Genomic DNA, 22813 nt, shown 5'->3' on the forward strand with positions numbered 1-22813 from the left:
CCAAACAAGCAAGGCGAGATCCGCCATGAAGGACGACTTATGAGTGCTAGGTAGCACATAGTGGGATAGGATCTGGGCCCAAGCTCTAGCTTCTATAGTGAGGAAATGTACGTCAATGCACTTGGGCCTCATCCGGAGTCGACCATGGGTCCAAAATGTCTCTGGTTCAGTGATGACTCGGAGGATCGAGTCCTAATCAAACCCGAATGGTTCTCGCTGACGCAAGACCTCTTGGAAGCCATCCATGTCACTTGGTACTGGTAACACATTAAGCACTTGCTGAATAGCCTCTTCTGAAACTGAGACTTGCTTCCGGCGCACATATACCGATTGAAGATAGGGAAGATGGTAGTTAGTGTAGAATTCTACCACCCATGAGAGGTTGACCTCCTGTGGTTTTCTCAGAAGAAACTCCCATCCTCGCCGTTCAATGCGGGATAGAATGCAAGGAGCCACCTTTTCCGGCGGGGCGAGTAAATGCTCGGCATGACAGTTTCTTTCAACCATGGCGGGGAACACAAGTTCACAAAAGCGGTTGGGGAACCTTGAAAAATCCTTTGCCGGTTTGCTCTTCTCCTTTTCATCAATAGGAGCGGGTGCCTGATGAGCGGATAATTTATACGCTTTTTGGCATTGTTTTTAGGTAGTTCTTAGTATGATTTAGTTAGTTTTTACTATATTTTTATTAGTTTTTATTCAAAATTCACATTTCTGGACTTTACTATGAGTTTGTATATTTTTCTGTGATTTCAGGTATTTTCTGGCTGAAATTGAGGGACCTGAGCAAATTCTGATTCAGAGGCTGAAAAAGGACTGCAGATGCTGTTGGATTATGACCTCCCTGCACTCAAAATGGATTTTCTGGAGCTATAGAAACCCAAATGGTGCGCTCTCAATTGCGTTGGAAAGTAAACATCCAGGGCTTTCTAGCAACATTTAATAGTCCATACTTTGCTCAAAGATAAATGACGTAAACTGGCGTTTAACGCTAGTTCCATGTTCCATTATGGCGTTAAATGCCAGAAACAGGTTACAAGTTGGAGTTAAACGCCCAAAACAGGTTACAACCTGGCGTTCAACTCCAGAAACAGCCTAGGCACGTGTAAAGCTCAAGTCTCAGTCTCAGCACATACCAAGTGGGCCCCGGAAGTGGATTTCTGCACTATCTATCGTAGTTTACTCATTTTCTGTAAACCTAGGTTACTAGTTTAGTATTTAAACAACTTTTAGAGATTTATTTTGTACATCATGAAATTTTCACGTTTTACTTTGTACTCTTTGACGGCATGAGTCTCTAAACTCCATTGTTAGGGGTGAGGAGCTCTACTGTGTCTCAATGAATTAATGCAATTATTTCTGTTTTCTATTCAAACACGCTTGTTTCTATCTAAGATGTTCATTCGCACTTCAATATGATGGATGTGATGATCCGTGACACTCATCACCATTCTCAACCTATGAACGCGTGCCTGAAAACTACCTCCGTTCTACCTTCGATTGAATGAGTATCTCTTGGATTCCTTAATCAGAATCTTCGTGGTATAAGGTAGAATCCATTGGCAGCACTCTTGAGAATCCAGAAAGTCTAAACCTTGTCTGTGGTATTCCGAGTAGGATTTAGGGATTGAATGACTATGACGAGCTTCAAACTCACAAGGGTTGGGCGTAGTGATAGACGCAAAAGGATCAATGGATCCTATTCCAGCATGAGTGAGAACCGACAGATGATTATCCGTGCGGTGACAGCGCACCTGGACCATTTTCACTGAGAGGACGGATGGTAGCCATTGACAACGGTGATCCACCAACACACAGCTTTCCATAGGAGGAACCTTGCGTGCGTGACGAAGAATACAGGGGGAAAGCAGAGATTCAGAAGACAAAGCATCTCCAAAACTCCAACATATTCTCCATTACTGCATAAGTATTATTTAATCCATGCTCTCTTTTTCATTTGCAAGTCAACTGATAATTATAACTGATAACCTGACTAAGAGTTACAAAATAACCATAGCTTGCTTCAAGCTAACAATCTCTGTGGGATCGACCCTTACTCACGTAAGGTATTACTTGGACGACCCAGTGCACTTGCTGGTTAGTGGTACGAGTTATGAAAAGTGTGATTTACTATTCGTGCACCAAGTTTTTGGCGCCATTGCCGGGGATTGTTCGAGTTTGGACAACTGACGGTTTATTTTGTTGCTTAGATTAGGAAAATTTTGTCTTTTGGGTTAGAGTCTTTTATTTTCTTTTCAAAAAAAAATTTTTTCCAAAAATTTATTATTTTTCTTTATTAATCTTTAGAGTTTTCTGTTTGAGTCTAGTTGCATGTTTTAAATTTGGTGTCCTTTGTGTTTTTGTCATCCAAAAAAAAATAATAAAATAAAATAGTTTTTCTCTGTTTAATCCTTGCATTTGTTGAATGTGTCTATGTTCTTGTGAATAGTTGCTCCTTTGAGTCTTTCTTTCTAAAATATTTTCAAAAATAATTTTTCTTTGATTAAATCTTGTGTCAAATTTTAAGTTTGGTGTTTTCTTGTTAGTTTTTATTTAATTTTCGAAAATTTATTTTTGGTCTTCTAAAAATTTTAAGTTTGGTGTTCTTATTTTATGTTCTTGAGTCCTTTGAGTCTTTGAATTTTTGTTCTTCGTGTTCTTGTGAATCTTCAAGGTGTTCTTGAGTCTTGCTTATGTTTTGATCTTAAAATTTTTATGTTTGGTGTTCCTTGGTGTTTTTCCTCCAAATTCTCGAAAATAAGGAGCATTAGATCTAAAAAATTTTAAGTTTGTGTCTTTTTATTGTTTTTCTCTTTCTAAAAAATTCAAAAATATTTTTCCTCTTTATTCTAATTAATTTTCGAAATTTACATAAGAATTTCAGAATTTTATTTTAAAATTTCTATTTTATCTTATCTTAGTTTTAAAATTTTCAAAATTCAAATTTTTTTCAAAAAAATCATATCTTTTTCAAAATCTTATCTTATCTTATTTCAAATTTCAAATTTCAACTTCCAAAATTCAAAACTCAAATTTCAAAATTCAAATTTCAAAATTTAAAATTCAAAATTTAATTTTCAAATTTAAAAATCAAATCTTTTCAAAATTTAAATTTTTTTCAAATCCTTATCTTATATTGTTGACTTTTCAAAATTTCAAATTTCAAATTTCAAATTTCAAATTTCAAATTTCAAAATTTAATTTTCAAATTTAAAATTTAAATTTCAAATTTAAAATTTAAATTTCAAAACTTTTTAATTTAAATTCCTTATCTTCTCTTACCTAGCTTATCTTATCTTTTCTAATCTCAAATCTTAAAATCAAATCTTTTTCAAGTATCTTTAATTTTAAGACATCTTCTTCAAAACTTCCTAACCAATTTCTCTCTGTTCATTTTTTTCGAAAATCCTCACCCACATCCTTTTCAAATCTTTTTAATTAATTAATTTAGTTTTCAATTTTCTTTTATTTATTTTTCTTCAAATTTTCGAAATTATAGTCAATTTTTCATTTATTTTATTTTATTTTATTTTATTTTAATTTCGGTTTTCAAAAAAAAAATTTTATTTGCAATCCGCATCATCTCCCTTTCTCCATCGTGGACCTAAGTGGAAATCAACAGTCCAGAAGGACTCTGGGGTCATATACTAACCCCATTACTGCTGCATATGGGAGTAGCATCTGTATACCTCCCATCAAAGCAAGCAGTTTTGAGCTAAATCCTCAGCTCATTGTCATGGTGCAGTAAAATTGCCAGCATTCCGGTCTTCCACAGGAAGAACCTACTGAGTTTCTGGCGTAGTTCTTGCAAATTGCTGACACAGTGCGTGACAAGGAGGTAGATCAGGACGTATACAGGCTGTTGCTGTTTCCGTTTGCTGTAAAAGATCAAGCTAAGAGGTGGTTAAATAACCAACCCACAGCAAGCATAAGAACATGGAAACAGTTATCAGACAAATTCCTGAATCAATATTTTCTTCCAAAAAGGATGACACAGCTAAGGCTGGACATCCAAGGCTTTAAATAAGAGGATGATGAATCCCTTTATAATGCCTGGGAGAGGTACAGAGGGATGCTAAGGAAATGCCCCTCTGAAATATTTTTAGAGTGGGTGCAATTAGACATCTTCTACTATGGGCTTACAGAAAGAGCTTAGATATATCTAGACCACTCAGTTGGTGGATCTATACACATGAGAAAAACTATTGAAGAGGCTCAAGAGCTTATTGATATAGTTGCTAGAAATCAGCATCTGTAAATACGTAGTGGGTCCTCCATAAAAGAAGAAGCCAAAGCAGTGTCTACTGAACTTGGTCCTCCAGAACAAGTTGCTGAACTCAATCAACAATTGTGTTTTCTAACAAAACAGCTAGCAGAATTCAAGGAGATGCTACAAGACAATAAAAATGCTAAAAAAAAATATGGAAGCACAATTGAATCAGACAAAACAGCAGTTATCAAAGCAGATAACAGAAGAGTGCCAGGCAGTTCAATTAAGAAGTGGAAAAATATTAAAAACCTCACTTCAGAGCAGCAGAAAGCCAAGAAAAGAACAACTGACAGAAGATGAGCAAAATATTATCCAAAATCCCTCTGAGGACAGTAAGAGCCCAGAGAGGAATAACTCTGGCGTTCAAACGCCAGAAAAGGATGCAAAGTTGGCGTTAAACGCCCAACCTAAGCAAAGTTCTGGCGTTCAAACACCAGAAACAGACAAGGAGCTGGCGTCAAACGCCCAATGGAAGCTCAGTTCTGGCGTTCAAATGCCAATGAGGGATTAGACACACACAAGTGCTGATAGCAAACCCTCTAAGAAGGCTTCTCCAACCACCTCTGTAGGAAATAAACCTACAGTAACTAAGGTTGAGGAATACAAAACTAAGATGCCTTATCCTCAAAAACTCCGTCAAGAGGAGTAGGATAAGCAATTTGCCCACTTTGTAGACTATCTTAGGACTCTTGAAATAAAGATTCCGTTTGCAGAGGCACTTGAGCAAATATCCTCTTATGCCAAGTTCATGAAAGAGATCTTGAGTCATAAGAAGGATTGGAGAGAAATTGAAAGAGCTCTCCTCACTGAAGAATGTAGTGTAGTCATTCTGAAAAGCTTCCCAGAAAAGCTTAAAGATCCCGGGAGCTTTATGATACCATGCTTATTAGAGGGTAATTACACCAAGACAGCTTTATGTGATGTTGGGGCAAGCATCAACCTAATCCCTGCATCCACCATTAGAAAGCTTGGCTTGACTGAAGAGGTCAAACCAACCCGGATCTGTCTTCAACTTGCTGATGGCTCCATTAAATACCCATCAGGCATAATTGAGAACATGATTGTCAAGGTTGGGCCATTTGCCTTCCCTACTGACTTTGTAGTGCTGGAAATAGAGGAGCACAAGAGTGCATCTCTCATTCTAAGAAGACCATTCCTAGCAACTGGATGAACCCTCATTGACGTCCAAAAAGGGGAGATAACCCTGAGAGTCAATGAGGATGAGTTTAAGTTGAATGTTGTCAAAGCTATGCAACATCCAGACACATCAGACGACTGCCTGAGCATTGATATTATTGACTCCCTGGTGGAAGAGGTCAATATGACTGAGAGTCTCGAATCAGAGCTAGAGGACATTTTTAAAGATCTTCAGCCTGATCTGGAGAAACCAGAGGAAATAAAAGAACCTCTGAAAACTCCTCAAGAAGAGGAGAAACCTCCTAAACCTGAGCTTAAACCACTACCACCATCCCTGAAATATGCATTTCTGGGAGAAGGTGACACTTTTCCTATAATCATAAGCTCTACTTTAGAGCCACAGGAAGAGAAAGCATTAATTCAGGTGCTAAGGACACACAAGACAGCTCTTGGGTGGTCCATAAGTGATCTTAAGGGCATTAGCCCAGCCAGATGCATGCACAAGATCCTATTGGAGGATGATGCTAAGTCAGTGGTTCAACCACAGAGGTGGCTAAATCCCGCCATGGAGGAGGTGGTGCAGAAAGAGGTCACTAAGTTACTAGAGCCTGTGATTATTTATCCTATTTCTGATAACCCCTGGGTGAGTCCTGTCCATGTTGTCCCTAAGAAGGGAGGTATGACAGTGGTTCATAATAAAAAAAAATGAATTGGTTCCTACAAGAACAATTACAGGGTGGCGTATGTGTATTGACTACAGAAGGCTCAATATAGCCACCAGGAAGGATCACTTCCCTTTACTATTCATAGACCAGATGCTAGAAAGACTAGCAGGTCATGAATACTATTGCTTTTTGGATGGCTATTCAGGTTACAACCAAATTGCAGTAGATCCTCAGGACCAAGAGAAAACAGCATTCACATGTCCATCTGGAGTATTTGCATACAGAAGAATGCCTTTTGGTCTGTGCAATGCACCTGTAACCTTTCAGAGGTGCATGCTCTCTATCTTCTCTGATATGGTAGAGAAATTTCTGGAAGTCTTCATGGATGACTTCTCAGTATTTGGAGACTCATTTAGCTCCTGTCTTAACCATCTAGCACTTGTTCTGAAAAGATGCCAAGAAACTAACCTGGTTCTAAATTGGGAAAAATGTCACTTTATGGTGACTGAAGGAATTGTCCTTGGGCATAAAATTTCGAACAAGGGAATAGAGGTGGATCAAGCTAAGGTAGAGGTAATTGAAAAATTACCACCACCCACCAATGTTAAGGCAATCAGAAGCTTTCTAGGGCATTTAGGATTCTATAGGAGGTTTATAAAGGATTTTTCAAAAATCGCAAAACCTCTGAGCAATCTGCTAGCTGCTCACACGCAATTTGTGTTTGACACAAAGTGCCTGTAGGCGTTTGAAACCCTGAAAGCTAAGCTGGTCACAACACCAGTTATCTCTGCACCAGATTGGACATTACCTTTGGAACTAATATGTGATGCCAGTGACCATGCCATTGGTGCAGTATTGGGATAGAGGCATAACAAGCTTCTGCATGTCATTTATTATGCTAGCCGTGTTTTAAATGATGCCCAGAAAAATTACACAACCACAAAAAAAGAGCTGCTTGCAGTGGTTTATGCCATTGACAAGTTTAGATCATACTTAGTAGGATCAAAAGTGATTATGTACACTGACCATGCTGATCTTAAATATCTACTCACAAAGCAGGATTCAAAGCCCAGGCTCATAAGATGGGTGTTACTTCTGCAAGAGTTTGATATAGAAATAAGAGACAGAAAAGGGACAGAGAATCAAGTAGCTGATCACCTGTCCCGGATAGAACCAGTAGCAGGAGCATCCCTCTCTCCTACTGAGATCTCTGAAACCTTTCCGGATGAGCAATTGTTTGTTATTCAGGAAGCTCTATGGTTTATAGACATTGCAAACTATAAGACTCAAGGTTCTCCTTCTGTAACCATGGAGAGGAAGCATGAAAAGCTTCTCTCAATACAGAGTCAAACAAAACCCCCACATTCAAACTCTAAGTTTGGTGTTGGGAGGCCACAACCAAACTCTAAGTTTGGTGTTGAGAGGCCCCAACCCTGCTCTAATTATCTGTAAGGCTCCATGAGAGCTCACTGTCAAGCTGTTGACATTAAAGAAGCACTTGTTGGGAGGAAACCCAATGTTATTTAATTATATCTATTTATTTTCCATTGTTATTTTATGTTTTCTTTAGGTTGATGATCATGTGAAGTCACAAAAACAACTGAAAAATCAAAAACAGAATAAAAAATAGCATTAAAAACAGCTCACCTTGGAGGAAGAGTTTACTGGCGTTTAAACGCCAGTAAGCAGCATCAGACCGGCATTTAACGCCAGAAAGAAGCATCAAGCTGGCATTAAACGCCAGAAACAAGCACCAGACTGGCGTTTAACGCCAGAACAGAGCATCAACTTGGCGTTTAACGTCAAGAAAGGGAGAAAAGCTGGCGTTTAACGCCAGAAACAAGCAGGAGTCTGGCGTTAAACGCCAAGATTGCACACTAAGGGCGTTTTTGCACGCCTCAATGGAGCATGGATGATACGTCCTTGACCCCTCAGGATCTGTGGACCCCACAGGATCCCCACCTGCCACACCTTTTCATACACACCTCCTTCTCCCCCTTTCCTCCTTTTTTTGCTCGAGGACGAGCAAACATTTTAAGTTTGGTGTGGAAAAAGCATTGCTTTTTTGTTCTTCCATAACCACTAATGCCTCAAGGGATGCACTTTCCTCCACAAAACTATTGGGAGCAGATTAACACCTCCCTAGGAGAATTAAGTTCCAACATGGGACAACTAAGGGTGGAGCACCAAGAGCATTCCATCATCCTCCATGAAATTAGAGAAGATCAAAGAGCTATGAGGGAGGAGCAACAAAGGCAAGGAAGAGACATAGAGGAGCTCAAGAGCACTATTGGTTCTTCAAAAGGAAGAAGACGCCACCCTCACTAAGGTGGACCCGTTCCTTAATCTCTTTGTCAATTTATTTTTTTTCTGTTTTAATTCTCTATGCTTTATTTATGTTTGTGTCTTCATTACGTGATCATTAGTATCTAGTGTCTATGTCTTAAAGCTATGAATGTCTTATGAATCCATCACCTTTCTTAAATGAAAAATGCTTTTAATCATAAAAGAACAAGAAGTACATGATTTTGAATTCATCCACTTGAAATTAGTTTAATTATTCTGATGTGGTGACAATACTTTTTATTTTCTGAATGAATGCTTGAACAGTGCATATGTATTTTGAATTTGTTGTTTATGAATGTTAAAATCGTTGGCTCTTGAAAGAATGATGAAAATGAGAAATGTTATTGATAATCTAAAAAATCATTAAATTGATTCTTGAAGCAAGCAGAAAAAGAAAAATGGCGGAAAAAAAAAAGAAAAAGAAAAAGCAAGCAGAAAAAGCCAAAAGCTCTTTAAACCAAAAGGCAAGAGCAAAAAACCAATAGACCTTAAAACCAAAAGGCAAGGGTGATAAAAGGATCCTAGGCTTTGAGCATCAGTGGATAGGAGGGCCCAAAAGGAATAAAATCCTGGCCTAAGCGGCTAAACCAAGCTGTCCCTAACCATGTGCTTGTGGCGTGAAGGTGTCAAGTGAAAAATTGAGACTGAGCGGTTAAAGTCGAGGTCCAAAGCAAAAAGAAGAGTGTGCTTAAGAACCCTGGACACCTCTAATTGGGGACTCTAGCAAAGCTGAGTCACAATCTGAAAAGGTTTACCCAATTATGTGTCTGTGGCATTTATGTATCCGGTGGTAATACTGGAAAACAAAGTGCTTTGGGCCACGACCAAGACTCATAAAGTAGCTGTGTTCAAGAATCAACATACTGAACTAGGAGAATCAATAACACTATCTGAATTCTGAGTTCCTATAGATGCCAATCATTCTGAACTTCAAGGGATAAAGTGAGATGCCAAAATTGTTCAGAGGCAAAAAGCTACTAGTCCCGCTCATCTAATTGGAGCTAAGTTTCATTGATATTTTGGAATTTATAGTATATTCTCTTCTTTCTATCCTATTTTATTTTCAGTTCCTTGGGGACAAGCAACAATTTAAGTTTGGTATTGTGATGAGCGGATACTTTATACGCTTTTTGGCATTATTTTTTGGTAGTTTTTAGTATGATTTAGTTAGTTTTTACTATATTTTTATTAGTTTTTATTCAAAATTTACATTTCTTGATTTTACTATTAGTCGTGCGGTGACAGTGCACCTGGACCATTTTCACTGAGAGGACGGATGGTAGCCATTGACAATGGTGATCCCCCAACACACAGCTTGCCATAAGAGGAACCTTGCGTGCATGAAGAAGAAGACAGGGGGAAAGCAGAGATTTAGAAGACAAAGCTTCTCCAAAACTCCAACATATTCTCCATTACTGCATAATAAGTATTATTTAATCCATGCTCTCTTGTTCATTTGCAAGTCAACTGATAATTATAACTGATATCCTGACTAAGAGTTACAAAATAACCATAGCTTGCTTCAAGCCAACAATCTCTATGGGATCGACCCTTACTCACGTAAGTTATTACTTGGACGACCCAGTGCACTTGCTGGTTAGTGGTACGAGTTGTGAAAAGTGTGATTTACAATTCGTGCACCAGTGCCTTCACCTTCTTAGATAGGGGTTTGGCTCCTAATGAAGAGTGCGCCTTAGAGTGTGACTTTTGGGGTGCCCTCTTTACGGCTGGTTTCCTTGAAGCTTTCTCATTGCTTTTCTTGGTTGCCATCCTGAAAAAGGAATGGAAAGAGGGAAAGCATTAAACCCAAAGAATCATCTCAACAAAAACATGCAAGTTAAAGGTAGTGCCCAAAAGAAATAGTGCAACAAAGTAGTCATAGAGGCATGGGTCACAACACTTCGCATGGGATGCAAGAGGGAGTAAAGCATGCAATATGGCATGAGAAGAATAATCTCAAGCATCTATAACAAGGAGCAAGTCATGTTCAATGAGTATCTAATTAGCAAGCATACACTCTAAGTAAGCAAAGTGGACTCAATGCATTTAGAAGAAAGCAAGTGAGTGAGGAGGAAGCACCAAATTGAAGTTACATGATTAAAATAAACCAAAATGGAATTCGTGCATTTCCTTGAACACTTGGTGTGCAGTTATCAAGCAATGAGCAATTATGAGATACTTAACCAATTAGAAGCCCAAAATGAAATATCAATCATCACATAACATCACCTACTAACAAAGATAAAGAAAGGCAACAAGAAGATCTATTAAAGAAAATTAAAACTTAAATTCAAAATTCATGGAAAAGCAAGAAAAAGGAAAAATAAACAAACAAAAAGTAGGTAGTATAATCATGCAACTAAAAGAGAAAATAAAAGAAAATAAGAGAAAGAGATAGAAGAGGTGTAGTGCCACCGGAAGTGGTGGTGGTCGCCGGTGAGTGGCCGGAAATGGTGGTGAAGTATGGAAGAAGAAGGACAAGAGAGGAGGTGATGGGAGAAGAAGAAGAAGAAGAAGAAGAAGGAAAATAAGAAAAGAGGTGAGAAAGAGGGAAGAGACAGGGCGCGCCAGGTTTAAAAATGGGTCGCGCAACCGACGCGTGTGCGCACGGTGTGCTAGCGCATCGATGAGGGTGGAGTGAGGGGTGCGTACGTGTCCAGGGCGCGTACGCGTGAAGTCAGTTGGGCTCCTGGTATAGAGTTGGCACAAAGTAGGCCTAACTCTTGGGCTATTTGTACCAGAGTTGGCATGCAGCACAGGCGGCGTGGACGCGCACCATGCGCGGATGCGTGCCTGGTCGAGTTGGCGACCGGCGTGGATGCGCCAAGTACGCCTGCGCGTCAGTGCGGGCACAGAATATGCACAAATATGCCATAGCTCTCAGGTTTTTATACTAGGGAGTTCAAATTGCAAACCCGATGCGCGCGCGCACAGTGCGCTTGCGCGTCGATGGCCAAGTTGCATGGGGCGCGCAGGCGGCATGCACGCTGGCGCGTGGGTGCCTAGCACGAAGTGGGCACAAGGTGGGCATAACTCTCGGGTTTTTGGACCAGGAGTATGAAATGCACCACCGGCGCGCGTGCGCACAGTGCGCTCGCGCGCGGATGCCCCCTTTTTCCTTGTTTTTTTTAAACAACATAGAAAGGGCTATGCTAACATATTCTTGGCAGGTGTTTATGCTAGTAGTCAAGAATACACTCACAAATTCATGCACTATTCAAAACATAGCATTCTCTCTACTTCAATAATTCATCCATACCAAAATGAGGAAATCTATATAAACATCATAGCTATCCAATAAGATCAACAAAACTAGCATTCCTATGCAATCAACAACATCAAAAAGTCACAAAATATACAAAAATCTAGAGCTAAAAACAAGAAGGTATACACAAGGAAGATCTTACCACGGTGGGGTGCCTCCCACTAAGCACTTTTCTTTAACTTCCTTAAGTTGGACGGTCAGATGCTCAGGCTTCTCCTCCTCCAGGTGCATCCCTTAGTAGGAACACCTCTAGCTCCTTTGGGAGCTTGTAGCCATGGTACTTCTTCACTCTATGTCCATTCACCTTGAAAGTTGCTTCACTTTTAGGATTAAAAAATTCCACCACCCCATAGGGCTTTATCTCCTTCACCTTGAAGGGTCCTTCCCATCTAGAACGGAGCTTGCCAGGCATGAATCTAAGTCTCGAGTTGTAGAGGAGAACCTCATCACCTTCTTGAAAATCCTTCTTCCGGATGTGATTGTCATGAAATGCTTTAGTCTTTTCCTTGTAGCTCTGGGCATTCTCATATGCTTCGTTCCTCAAACACTCAAGCTCCTCTAGCTGTAATTTCCTGGCCACACCCGCCTTGGTTAAATCCATGTTGCACTGTGATGAGCGGAAAATTTATACCCTTTTTGGCATTGTTTTTACAGAGTTTTTAATATGTTTTAGTTAATTTTTATTATATTTTTATTAGTTTTTACTCAAAAATCATATTTCTATACTTTACTATGAGTTTGTATGTTTTTCTGTGATTTCAGGTATTTTCTGGCTAAAATTGAGGGATCTAAGCAAAAATCTGATTCAGAGGCTGAAAAAGGACTGCAGATGCTGTTGGATTCTGACCCTCCTACACTCAAAGTGGATTTTCTGGAGCTACAGAAACCCAATTGGCACGCTCTCAATTGTGTTGAAAACTAGACATCCTGAGCTTTCCAGAAATATATGATAGTCCATATTTTTCCCGAGATTTGATGGCCCAAACTGGCGTTCAAAGATAGCCTAAAACATCTTGGCGTAAAATGCCTAAACTGGCACCAGAATTGGAGTTAAACGCCCAAACTGGCACCAAAGCTGGCGTTTAACTCTAGGAACAGCCTATGCACGAAAAAGCTTCAATGCTCAGTCCAAGCACACACCAAGTGGGTCCCGAAAGTGGATTTCTGCACTATCTGCACTTAGTTATTCATTTTCTGTAAACCTAAGTTACTAGTTTAGTATAAATAGCACTTTTTACTATTGTATACATATCTCTGGACGTTTAGTCCTTAGACTTTACCACCATAGACCATTGTTCACGTTTGGAGGCTGGCCTCACGGCCATGCCTAGACCTTTTTCACTTATGTATTTTCTACGGTGGAGTTTCTACACCCCATAGATTAAGGTGTGGAGCTCTGCTGTTCTTCATGAATTAATGCAAGTACTATTGTTTTTCTTTCAATTCACGCCTACTCTTTTCCAAGATATACTCTTGTTCTTAATTTAGTTAAGTCAGAATGAAGGGGTGACCCGTGACAATCACCCAATCTTTGTTACTCGCTTAGCCAAGATCCGCGTGCCTGACAACCACAAAGCGGTCTACATGATGTTCAACGTAGTCATTGGATGACAGCTGGAGTATATTCTCTTGGATATCTAATACACGGATTGAGTCCGTGAGATTAGTATCTTCGTGGTATAGGCTAGAATTATTGGCAGCCATTCCTGGGATCCGGAAAGTCTAAACCTTGTCTGTGGTATTCCGAGTAGGATCCGGGAAGGGATGACTGTGACAAGCTTCAAACCTGCGAATGTTGGGCGTAGTGACAGTGTGAAAAAGGATCAATGGATCCTATTCCAATGCTAGTGGGAACCGACAGATGATTAGCCATGCAGTAGCTGTACCTGGTATTTTTCATCCGGGATGAGAAATCTGACAGTTGATTAGCCCTGCAGAAATCGTAGAGGACTATTTTCACTAAGAGGATCCTACAGCTTTCCATGGAAGGGAGCACAAATGATTGGAAGAAGGCAGTAGAAAAGCAGAAGTTCATAAGAAACAAAGCATCTCCAGACGCTTATCTAAAATTCCCACCAATGAATTGCATAAGTAACTTTATTTTATTTTATGTTTTATTTCTATTTTAATTATCATAACCTCATAACCATTTGAATCCGCCTGACTGAGATTTACAAGATGACCATAGCTTGCTTCAAGCTGACAATCTCTGTGGGATCAACCCTTACTCACGTAAGGTATTACTTGGACGATCCAGTGCACTTGCTGGTTAGTTGTGCGGAGTTGTGAAAAGTGTGAATCACAATTTTCCCACACCAAGTTTTTGGCGCCGTTGCTGGGAATTGTTCGAGTTTGGACAACTGACGGTTCATCTTTTTACTTAGATTAGGTAATTTTATTTTATGTTTAAGCTTTTTATTTTTATTTTCGAAAAATTCAAAAAAAATATTTGTTCTTCAGAATTTTTAAGAATGAATTCTAGAGTTTTAAATGATATGTGAAGCCTGGCTGGCTGCTAAGCCATGTCTAATTTTTTTTTTTTGGACTGAGGATTTCACTTATCATTGCAGGAGCTTTTTGATTACCATCAATTTGGCTATTGTATGTAATGCTCTGCTAAAGCTTGGCTGGCCATTAGGCCATGTCTAATCTTTTGGACCGAAGCTTTCACCTAAAGCTTGGCTGGCTATTTAGCCATGTCTAAATTTTTGGACCGAAGCTTTAGACTAGCATTGCATTATTCCTGGAATTCTTATTATAAATTTTGAATTTCTTATTTTTCTTTTTCCAAAATATTTTCGAAAAAATACAAAAAAAATTTAATAAACGATAAAACAAAAAATATTTTGTGTTTCTTGTTTGAGTCTTGTGTCAAGTTTTAAGTTTGGTGTCAATTACATATCTTGATTTTTCTTTAAATTTTCGAAAATTCATCATGTGTTCTTCTTTGATCTTCAATTTGTTCTTGATGATTTTCCTTGTTTGATCTTTGATTTTTCTTGTTTTTTGTCTTTTCTTGTTTTTCATATGCATTTTTGAATTATTAGTGTCTAGAGTTTAAAAGATTTTTAAGTTTGGTGTCTTGCATGTTTTTCTTTTCTTAAAATTTTCAAAAATATGTTCTTGGTGTTCATCATGATCTTCAAAGTGTTCTTGGTGTTCATCTTGGCATTCAAAGTGTTCTTGCATACATTACTTGTTTTGATCGTAAATTTCTTATGCTTTGTGTATTTTTGTGTTTTTCTCTTTCCTCATTAATTCAAAAAAATCAAATATAATATCTTTCCCTTATTTTACTCATAATTTTCGAAATTTTGAATTGATTTGGTCAAAAATTTTTAAAATTTAGTTGTTTCTTGTTAGTCAAGTCAAAATTTCAAATTAACATTTTTATCTTTTCAAATCTTTTTCAAAAATCAAATCTTTTTCATTTTTCTTCCTAATATTTTCGAAAATTTTAAAAATTGATTTTCAAAATCTTTTTCTTATTTTTATTTCATATTTTCAAAATTAATGCTAACAATTAATGTTTTGATTCAAAAATTTTTAAAGTTGTTACTTGCCTATTAAGAAAGGATCAATCTTTAAATTCTAGAATCATATCTTTTAGTTTCTTGTTAGTCAAGTAATCAACTTTAATTTCAAAAATCAAATCTTTTTAATTTCTTTTTTTAATCTTTTTCAAAATAAATTTCAATCATTTCTTTCAATCATATCTTTTTAAAAACTTAATTTCAAAATCTTTTTCTAACTTCTTATCTTTTCAAAATTGATTTTCAAGTCTTTTTCAATTAACTACTTGACTTTTTGTTTGATTTTAAAAAGTTACTATTTCTTATCTTTTTCAAAATCACCTAACTACTTTTCTCTCTCCAATTTTCAAAAATAACTAAACCCTTTTTCGAAATTCTTTTTAATTAACTAATTATTTTAAATTTTAATTTAATTTTAATTCTCTTCTCTTTAATTTCAAAAATCAAATCTTTTTAATTTCCTTTTCAAATCTTTTTCAAAATAATTTTCAATCATATCTTTTTCAAAACTTAATTTCAAATCTTTTTCTAACTTCTTATCTTTTCAAAATTAATTTTCAAATCTTTTTCAAATAACCACTTGACTTTTTGTTTGTTTTACTATTTCTCATCTTTTTCAAAACCACCTAACTACTTTTCTCTCTCTCTAATTTTCAAAAATCACTAACCCTTTTTTTTCAAAATTCTTTTTAATTAACTAATTATTTTAAATTTTAATTTAATTTTAATTCTCTTCTTAAATTTCGAATTCTAACTAATAATTAAAATAAAAACAAAAATATTTTTCTTTTCTTTTAAATTATTTTTTGAAAACTCTCTCTCTCTCTCTCATCTCTTTCTATTTATTTTATTTATTTACTAACACTTCTCCTCCACCTATAATTCGAACCCTCTCCTTCTCTCTGTGTTCGAATTCTTCTCCTTCTCCCTTCTTCATTCTATACTTCTATTCTTCTACTCACATAAAGGAATCTCTATACGGTGACATAGAGGATTCCTATTCTTTTCTGTTTTCTTCTTTTTCATATGAGCAGGAGCAAGGATATGAACATTCTTGTTGAAGCTGATCCTGAACCTGAAAGGACTCTGAAGAGGAAACTAAGAGAAGCTAAAGCACAAAACTCTGGAGAGGACCTAACAGAAATTTTCGAAAAGGAAGAAGACATGGCAGCCAAAAATAACAACAATGGTGGAGATGCAAGGAAGATGCTTGGTGACTTTACTGCACCCACTCCTAACTTCTATGGAAGAAGCATCTCAAAATTCCTGCAATTGGAGCAAACAACTTTGAGCTTAAGCCTCAATTAGTTTCTCTAATGCAGCAGAATTGCAAGTTTCATGGACTTCCATTGGAAGATCCTCATCAGTTCTTAGCTGAATTCTTGCAAATCTGTGACACTGTTAAGACCAATGGGGTTAATCCTGAGGTCTACAGACTTATGCTTTTCCCTTTTGCTGTGAGAGACAGAGCTAGGACATGGTCAATGCTTTCTTGGCCAAATTCTTTCCACCTCAAAAGTTGAGCAAGCTTAGAGTGGAAGTCCAAACTTTCAGACAGAAGGAAGGTGAATTCCTCTTTTAAGCATAGGAAAGATACAAGCAATTGATCAGAAGGTGTCCTTCTGACATGCTTTCAGAATGGAGCATCCTATGTATATTCTATGATGGTCTGTCTGAATTATCCAAGATATCATTGGATCACTCTGCTGGTGGATCTCTTCATCTGAAGAAGACGCCTGCAGAAGCCCAGGAACTCATTAAAATGATTGCAAATAGCCAGTTCATGTATACTTCTGAAAGAAATCCTGTGAATAATGGGACAACTCAGAAGAAAGTTATTCTTGAGATTGATACTCTGAATGCAATATTGGCTCAGAATAAAATATTGACTCAGCAAGTCAATATGATTTCTCAGAGTCTGACTGGAATGCAAGCTACATCCGGCAGTACTAAAGAAGCTTCCTCTGAAGAAGAAGCTTATGACCCTGAGAATCCTGCAATGGAAGAGGTGAATTACATGGGAGAATCCTATGGAAACACCTAGAATCCTTCATGGAGGAATCATCCAAATTTCTCATGGAAGTATCAACAGAAGACCAACCAAGGCTTCAATAATAATGGTGGGAGAAATAGGTTTGGCAATAGCAAGCCTTTTCCATGTTCTTCTGAGCAACAGACAGAGAATTCTAAGCAGAACCACTATAACTTAGCAACCATAGTCTCTGATCTATCTAAGACCACTCTCAGTTTCATGAATGAAACAAGGTCCTCCATGAAAAATTTGGAGGCACAAGTGGATCAACTGAGTAAAAGAGTGGCCGAAACTCCTCCAAGTACTCTCCCAAGCAATACAGAAGAGAATCCAAAGAGAGAATGCAAGGCCATAAATACAACCAACATGGCCGAACCTAGGGAGAAAGAAAAGGCAGTGATTTCCAGTGAGGAAGACCTCAATGGACGTCCACTGGCCACTAAAGAGTTCCCCAATGAGGAACCAAAGGAATTTGAGGCTCATACAGAGACCATAGAGATTCCACTAAACTTACTGTTGCCATTCATGAGCTCTGTTGAGTATTCTTCCTCTGAAGAGGATGAAGATATTACTGAAGAGCAAGTTGCTCAGTATCTAGGAGCAATCATAAAGCTGAATGCCAAGTTATTTGGTAATGAGACTTGGGAGGATGAACCTTCATTGCTCATTAATGAACTGAATACCTTGGTTCAACAGAAATTACCTCTGAAGAAACCGGATCCCGAAAAATTCTTAATACCTTGTATCATAGGCACCATAACCTTTAAAAAGGCTCTGTGTGACCTTGGGTCAAGTATAAACCTCATGCCACTCTCTGTAATGGAGAAATTAGGGATATTTGAGGTAGAAGCTGCAAGAATCTCACTAGAGATGGTAGACAATTCAAGGAAACAGGCTTATAGACTTGTAGAGGATGTCTTAGTGAAGGTTGAAGGCTATTACATCCCTGCTGACTTCATAATCCTAGACACTGGGAAGGATGAAGATGATTTCATCATCCTTAGAAGACCCTTCCTAGCCACAGCAAGAGCTGTGATTGATGTGGACAGAAGAGAGTTAGTCCTTCAATTGAATGAGGACTACCTTTTGTTTAAGGCTCAAGGATCTTCTTTTGTAACCATGGAGAGGAAGCATGAAAAGCTTCTCTCAATACAGAGTTAAACAGAGCCCCACACTCAACTTCTAAGTTTGGTGTTGGGAGGCGATCATCAAGCTCTGAGTCTCTGTGAAGCTCTCTAAGAGCTCACTGTCAAGCTATTGACATTAAAGAAGCGCTTGTTAGAGAGGCAACCCAATGTTATTTATTTATATTTATTTATTTTCCATTGTTATTTTATGTTTTTTTTAGGTTGATGATCATGTGAAGTCATAAAAACAACTGCAAAATTAAAGCAAAATGAAAAATAGCATCAAAAATAGCATACCCTGGAGGACAGGCTTACTGGTGTTTAAACGCCAGTAAGGATAGCAGAATGGGCATTTAATGCCCAGCCTGGCAGCATTTTAGACGTTAAACGCTAGAATGGGCAGCACTCTGGGCGTTTAACGCCAGAAAAGGCTGTCTGGCGTCTGGCTGGTGTTAAACGCCAGAAATGGGCAGCAGACTGGCGTTTAACGCCAGGAAAGGTAGCAAAGCTGGCGTTTAATGCCAGAATTGGCACACAGTGGGCGTTTGAACGCCAGAATGGTGTAGGGAGCAGAATTCCTTGACACCTCAGGATCTGTGGACCCCACAGGACCCTCACCTACCCCACCTCTTCTTCTCTCCTCTTCACTCCTTTCCATAACACTCTTCCCCAAATACCGTTGACTAATCCCATCAATAACTCTTCCCCAAATACCCTTCACCTATCAAATCCTACCCTCTCCCCCATATCTCTTCACCACTCACATCCATCCATCATAAAACCCCACCTACCTCACCATTCAAATTCAAACCATTTCCCTCCCAAAACCACCCCTTCATGACCGAATTCTCCCTCTCCCTTACCCTATAAATACCCCTCCTCACTACCTTCAATTTCACACATCATACACACTATTACCACCGTTGGCCGAAACCACCACTACCCTCCATCCCCTTTATTTCTTCTTCTTCTACTCCTTTCTTTCTTCTTTTGCTCGAGGACGAGCAAACCTTTTAAGTTTGGTGTGGAAAAAGCTAAGCTTTTTTGTTTTTCCATAACCATCAATGGCACCGAAGGTCGGAGAAACCTATAGAAAGAGGAAAGGGAAGGCAATAGCTTCCACCTCCGAGTCATGGAGATGGAGAGATTCATCTCAAAGGTCTATCAAGACCACTTCTATGAAGTTGTGGCCAAGAAAAAGGTGAACCTTTTTAGATTGTGACTCAGCTTTGCTAGAGTCCCCAATTAGAGGTGTCCAGGGTTCTTAAGCACACTCTTCTTTTTGCTTTGGACCTCGACTTTAACCGCTCAGTCTCAAGTTTTTACTTGACACCTTCACGCCACAAGCACATGGTTAGGGACAGCTTGGTTTAGCCGCTTAGGACAGGATGTTATTCTTTTAGGCCCTCATATCCACTGATGCTCAAAGCCTTGGATCCTTTTTACCCTTGCCTTTTGGTTTTAAGGGCTATTGGCTTTTTGCTCTTGCCTTTTGGTTTAAAGAGCTCTTGGCTTTTTCTGCTTGCTTTTTCTTTTTCTTTCTCTCTTTTTTTCTCCATTTTTCTTTTCTTTTTTTCTACAAGCTTTTGTATTCACTGCTTTTTCTTGCTTCAAGAATCAATTTTATGATTTTTAAGATCATCAATAACATTTCTCCTTTTTCATCATTCTTTCAAGAGCCAACATATTTAACATTCATAAACAACAATATCAAAAGACATATGCACTGTTCAAGCATTCATTCAGAAAACAAAAAGAATTGTCACCACATCAAAATAATTAAACTAATTTTAAGGATGAATTTGAAATTCATGTACTTCTTGTTCTTTTGTGATTAAAAACATTTTTCATTTAAGAAAGGTGATGGATTCATAGGACATTCATAGCTTTAAGACATAGACACTTAAATACTAATGATCATGTAATGAAGATACAAAAATAAATCATAAGGCTCAAAAACCAAAAAACAGGAAAATAAGAACAAGGAGATTAAGGAACGGGTCCACCTTAGTGAGGGTGGCGTCTTCCTCTTCTTGAAGAACCAATGGTGCTCTTGGTGTTCCATCCTTAGTTGTCCCATGTTGAAACTTAATTCTCCTAGGGAGGTGTTGATTTGCTCCCAATAGTTTTGTGGAGGAAAGTGCATCCCCTGAGGTATCTTAGGGATTTCATGGTGAGGAATTTCCTCATGCTCTTGTTGAGGTCCATGATCTCTTGTTTGCTCCATCCTTTTCTTAGTGATGGGCTTGTCCTCATCAATAAGGATATCTCCCTCTATGTCAACTCCAGCCGAATTGCAGAGGTGGCAAATGAGGTGAGGAAAGGCTAACCTTGCCAAAGTGGAGGACTTGTCAGCCACCTTGTAGAGTTCTTGAGGTATAATCTCATGAACTTCCACTTCCTCCCCAATCATGATACTATGGATCATGATGGCCCGGTCTACAGTAACTTCAGACTGGTTGCTAGTAGGAATAATTGAGCGTTGAATGAACTCCAACCATCCTCTAGCTACAGGCTTAAGGTCCAGTCTTCTCAATTGAATCGGCTTGCCTCTTGAGTCAACTTTCCATTGAGCTCCTTCCACACATATGTCCACGAGGACTTGGTCCAACCTTTGATCAAAGTTGACCCTTCTAGTGTAGGGGCGTGTATTTTCTTGCATCATTGGCAAGTTGAACACCAACCTTACATTTTCCGGATTGAAATCTAAGTATTTCCCCCAAACCATTGTAAGCCAATTCTTTGGATTCGGGTTCCTACTTTGATCATGGTTCCTAATGATCCATGCGTTTGCATAGAACTCTTGAACCATTAAGATCCCGACTTGTTGAATAGGATTAGAAAGAACTTCCCATCCTCTTCGTCTAATCTCTTGTCGGATCTCCGGATATTTGCTCTTTTTGAGCTTAAAAGGGACCTCAGGGATCACCTTTTTCTTGGCCATAACTTCATAGAAGTGGTCTTGATGGACCTTAGAGATGAATCTCTCCAACTCTCATGACTCAGAAGTGGAAGAAATTGCCTTCCCTTTCCTCTTTCTTGAGGTTTCTCTGGACTTAGGTGCCATTAATGGTTATGGAGAAACAAAAAGTAATGCTTTTACCACACCAAACTTAAAAGGTTTGCTCGTCCCCGAGCAAAAGAAGAAAAAAAGAAGGAGAAGAAGAAGAAAAATAGAGGAGAGGGAGATAGGTGTGTATTCGGCCAAGGGGAAGAAGAGAAGGTTGTGTTGTGTGAAAATGAAGAAGGAATGAGGGGTTTATATAGGAGTGGGGGGAGGTTTAGGGTTCGGCCATTAGGGTTGAGTCTGGGTGGGAAATGAATTTGAATTTGTAGGTAGGTGGGGTTTTTTTTGGGAAGAAAGGATGGATGTGAGGGGTGAAGAGGTGATGGGGAAGAGTGATTGAGGTGAATGGTGGAGGGTATTTGGGGAGGAGTGTTATGAAAAGATGTGAGAGAGAGAGTTAGGGTATGTGGGGATCCTGTGGGGTCCACAGATCCTGAGGGTATCCTGTGGGGTCCACAGATCTAGAGGGGTCAAGGACTTAGCATCCCTGCTCCAATTAGGCATGCAAAACGCTCTTTGTATGCAATACTGACGTTTAACGCTAGACTACTGCCTGTTTTTGGCGTTAAACGCCCAAATGTAGCCTGTTTCTGGCGTTTAACGCCAGGTTGATGCTTGTTTCTGGCGTTAAACTCCAGCTAGGTGCTTGTTTCTGGCGTTTAACGCCAGCTTGATGCTTCTTTCTGGTGTTAAACGCCAGTTTGATGCTTCTTACTGGCGTTTAAACGCCAGTAAGTTCTTCCTCCAGGGTGAGCTGTTTTTAATTCTGTTTTTGATTTTTCAGTAGTTTTTGTGACTCCACATGATCATCAACCTAAAAAAAATAAAATAACAATAGAAAATAAATAAATATAATTAAATCACATTGGGTTGCCTCCCAACAAGCACTTCTTTAATGTCAATAGCTTGACAGTGAGCTCTCATGGAGCCTCACAGATATTTAGAGCATTGTTGGGACCTCCCAACACCAAACTTAGAGTTTGAGTGTGGGGGTTCAACACCAAACTTAGAGTTTGGTTGTGGCCTCCCAACACCAAACTTAGAGTTTGACTGTGGGGCTTTGGTTGACTTTGCAGTGAGAGAAGCTTTTCATGCTTCCTCTCCATGGTTACAGAAGGAGATCCTTGAGTTTTAAACACCAGGTTGTCCTCATTCAGTTGAAGGACTAACTCTCCTCTGTCCACATCAATCACAGCTTTTGCTGTGGCTAAGAAGGGTCTTCCAAGGATGATGGATTCATCCTCATCCTTCCCAGTGTCTAGGATTATGAAATCAGCAGGGATGTAAAGGCCTTCAACCTTTACTAACATGTCCTTTACTAGTCCATAAGCTTGTTTTCTTGAGTTGTTTGCCATCTCTAATGAGATTCTGGTA

Source organism: Arachis ipaensis, chromosome B01 (assembly GCF_000816755.2).
Source record: "Arachis ipaensis cultivar K30076 chromosome B01, Araip1.1, whole genome shotgun sequence".
Taxonomy (NCBI): domain Eukaryota; kingdom Viridiplantae; phylum Streptophyta; class Magnoliopsida; order Fabales; family Fabaceae; genus Arachis; species Arachis ipaensis.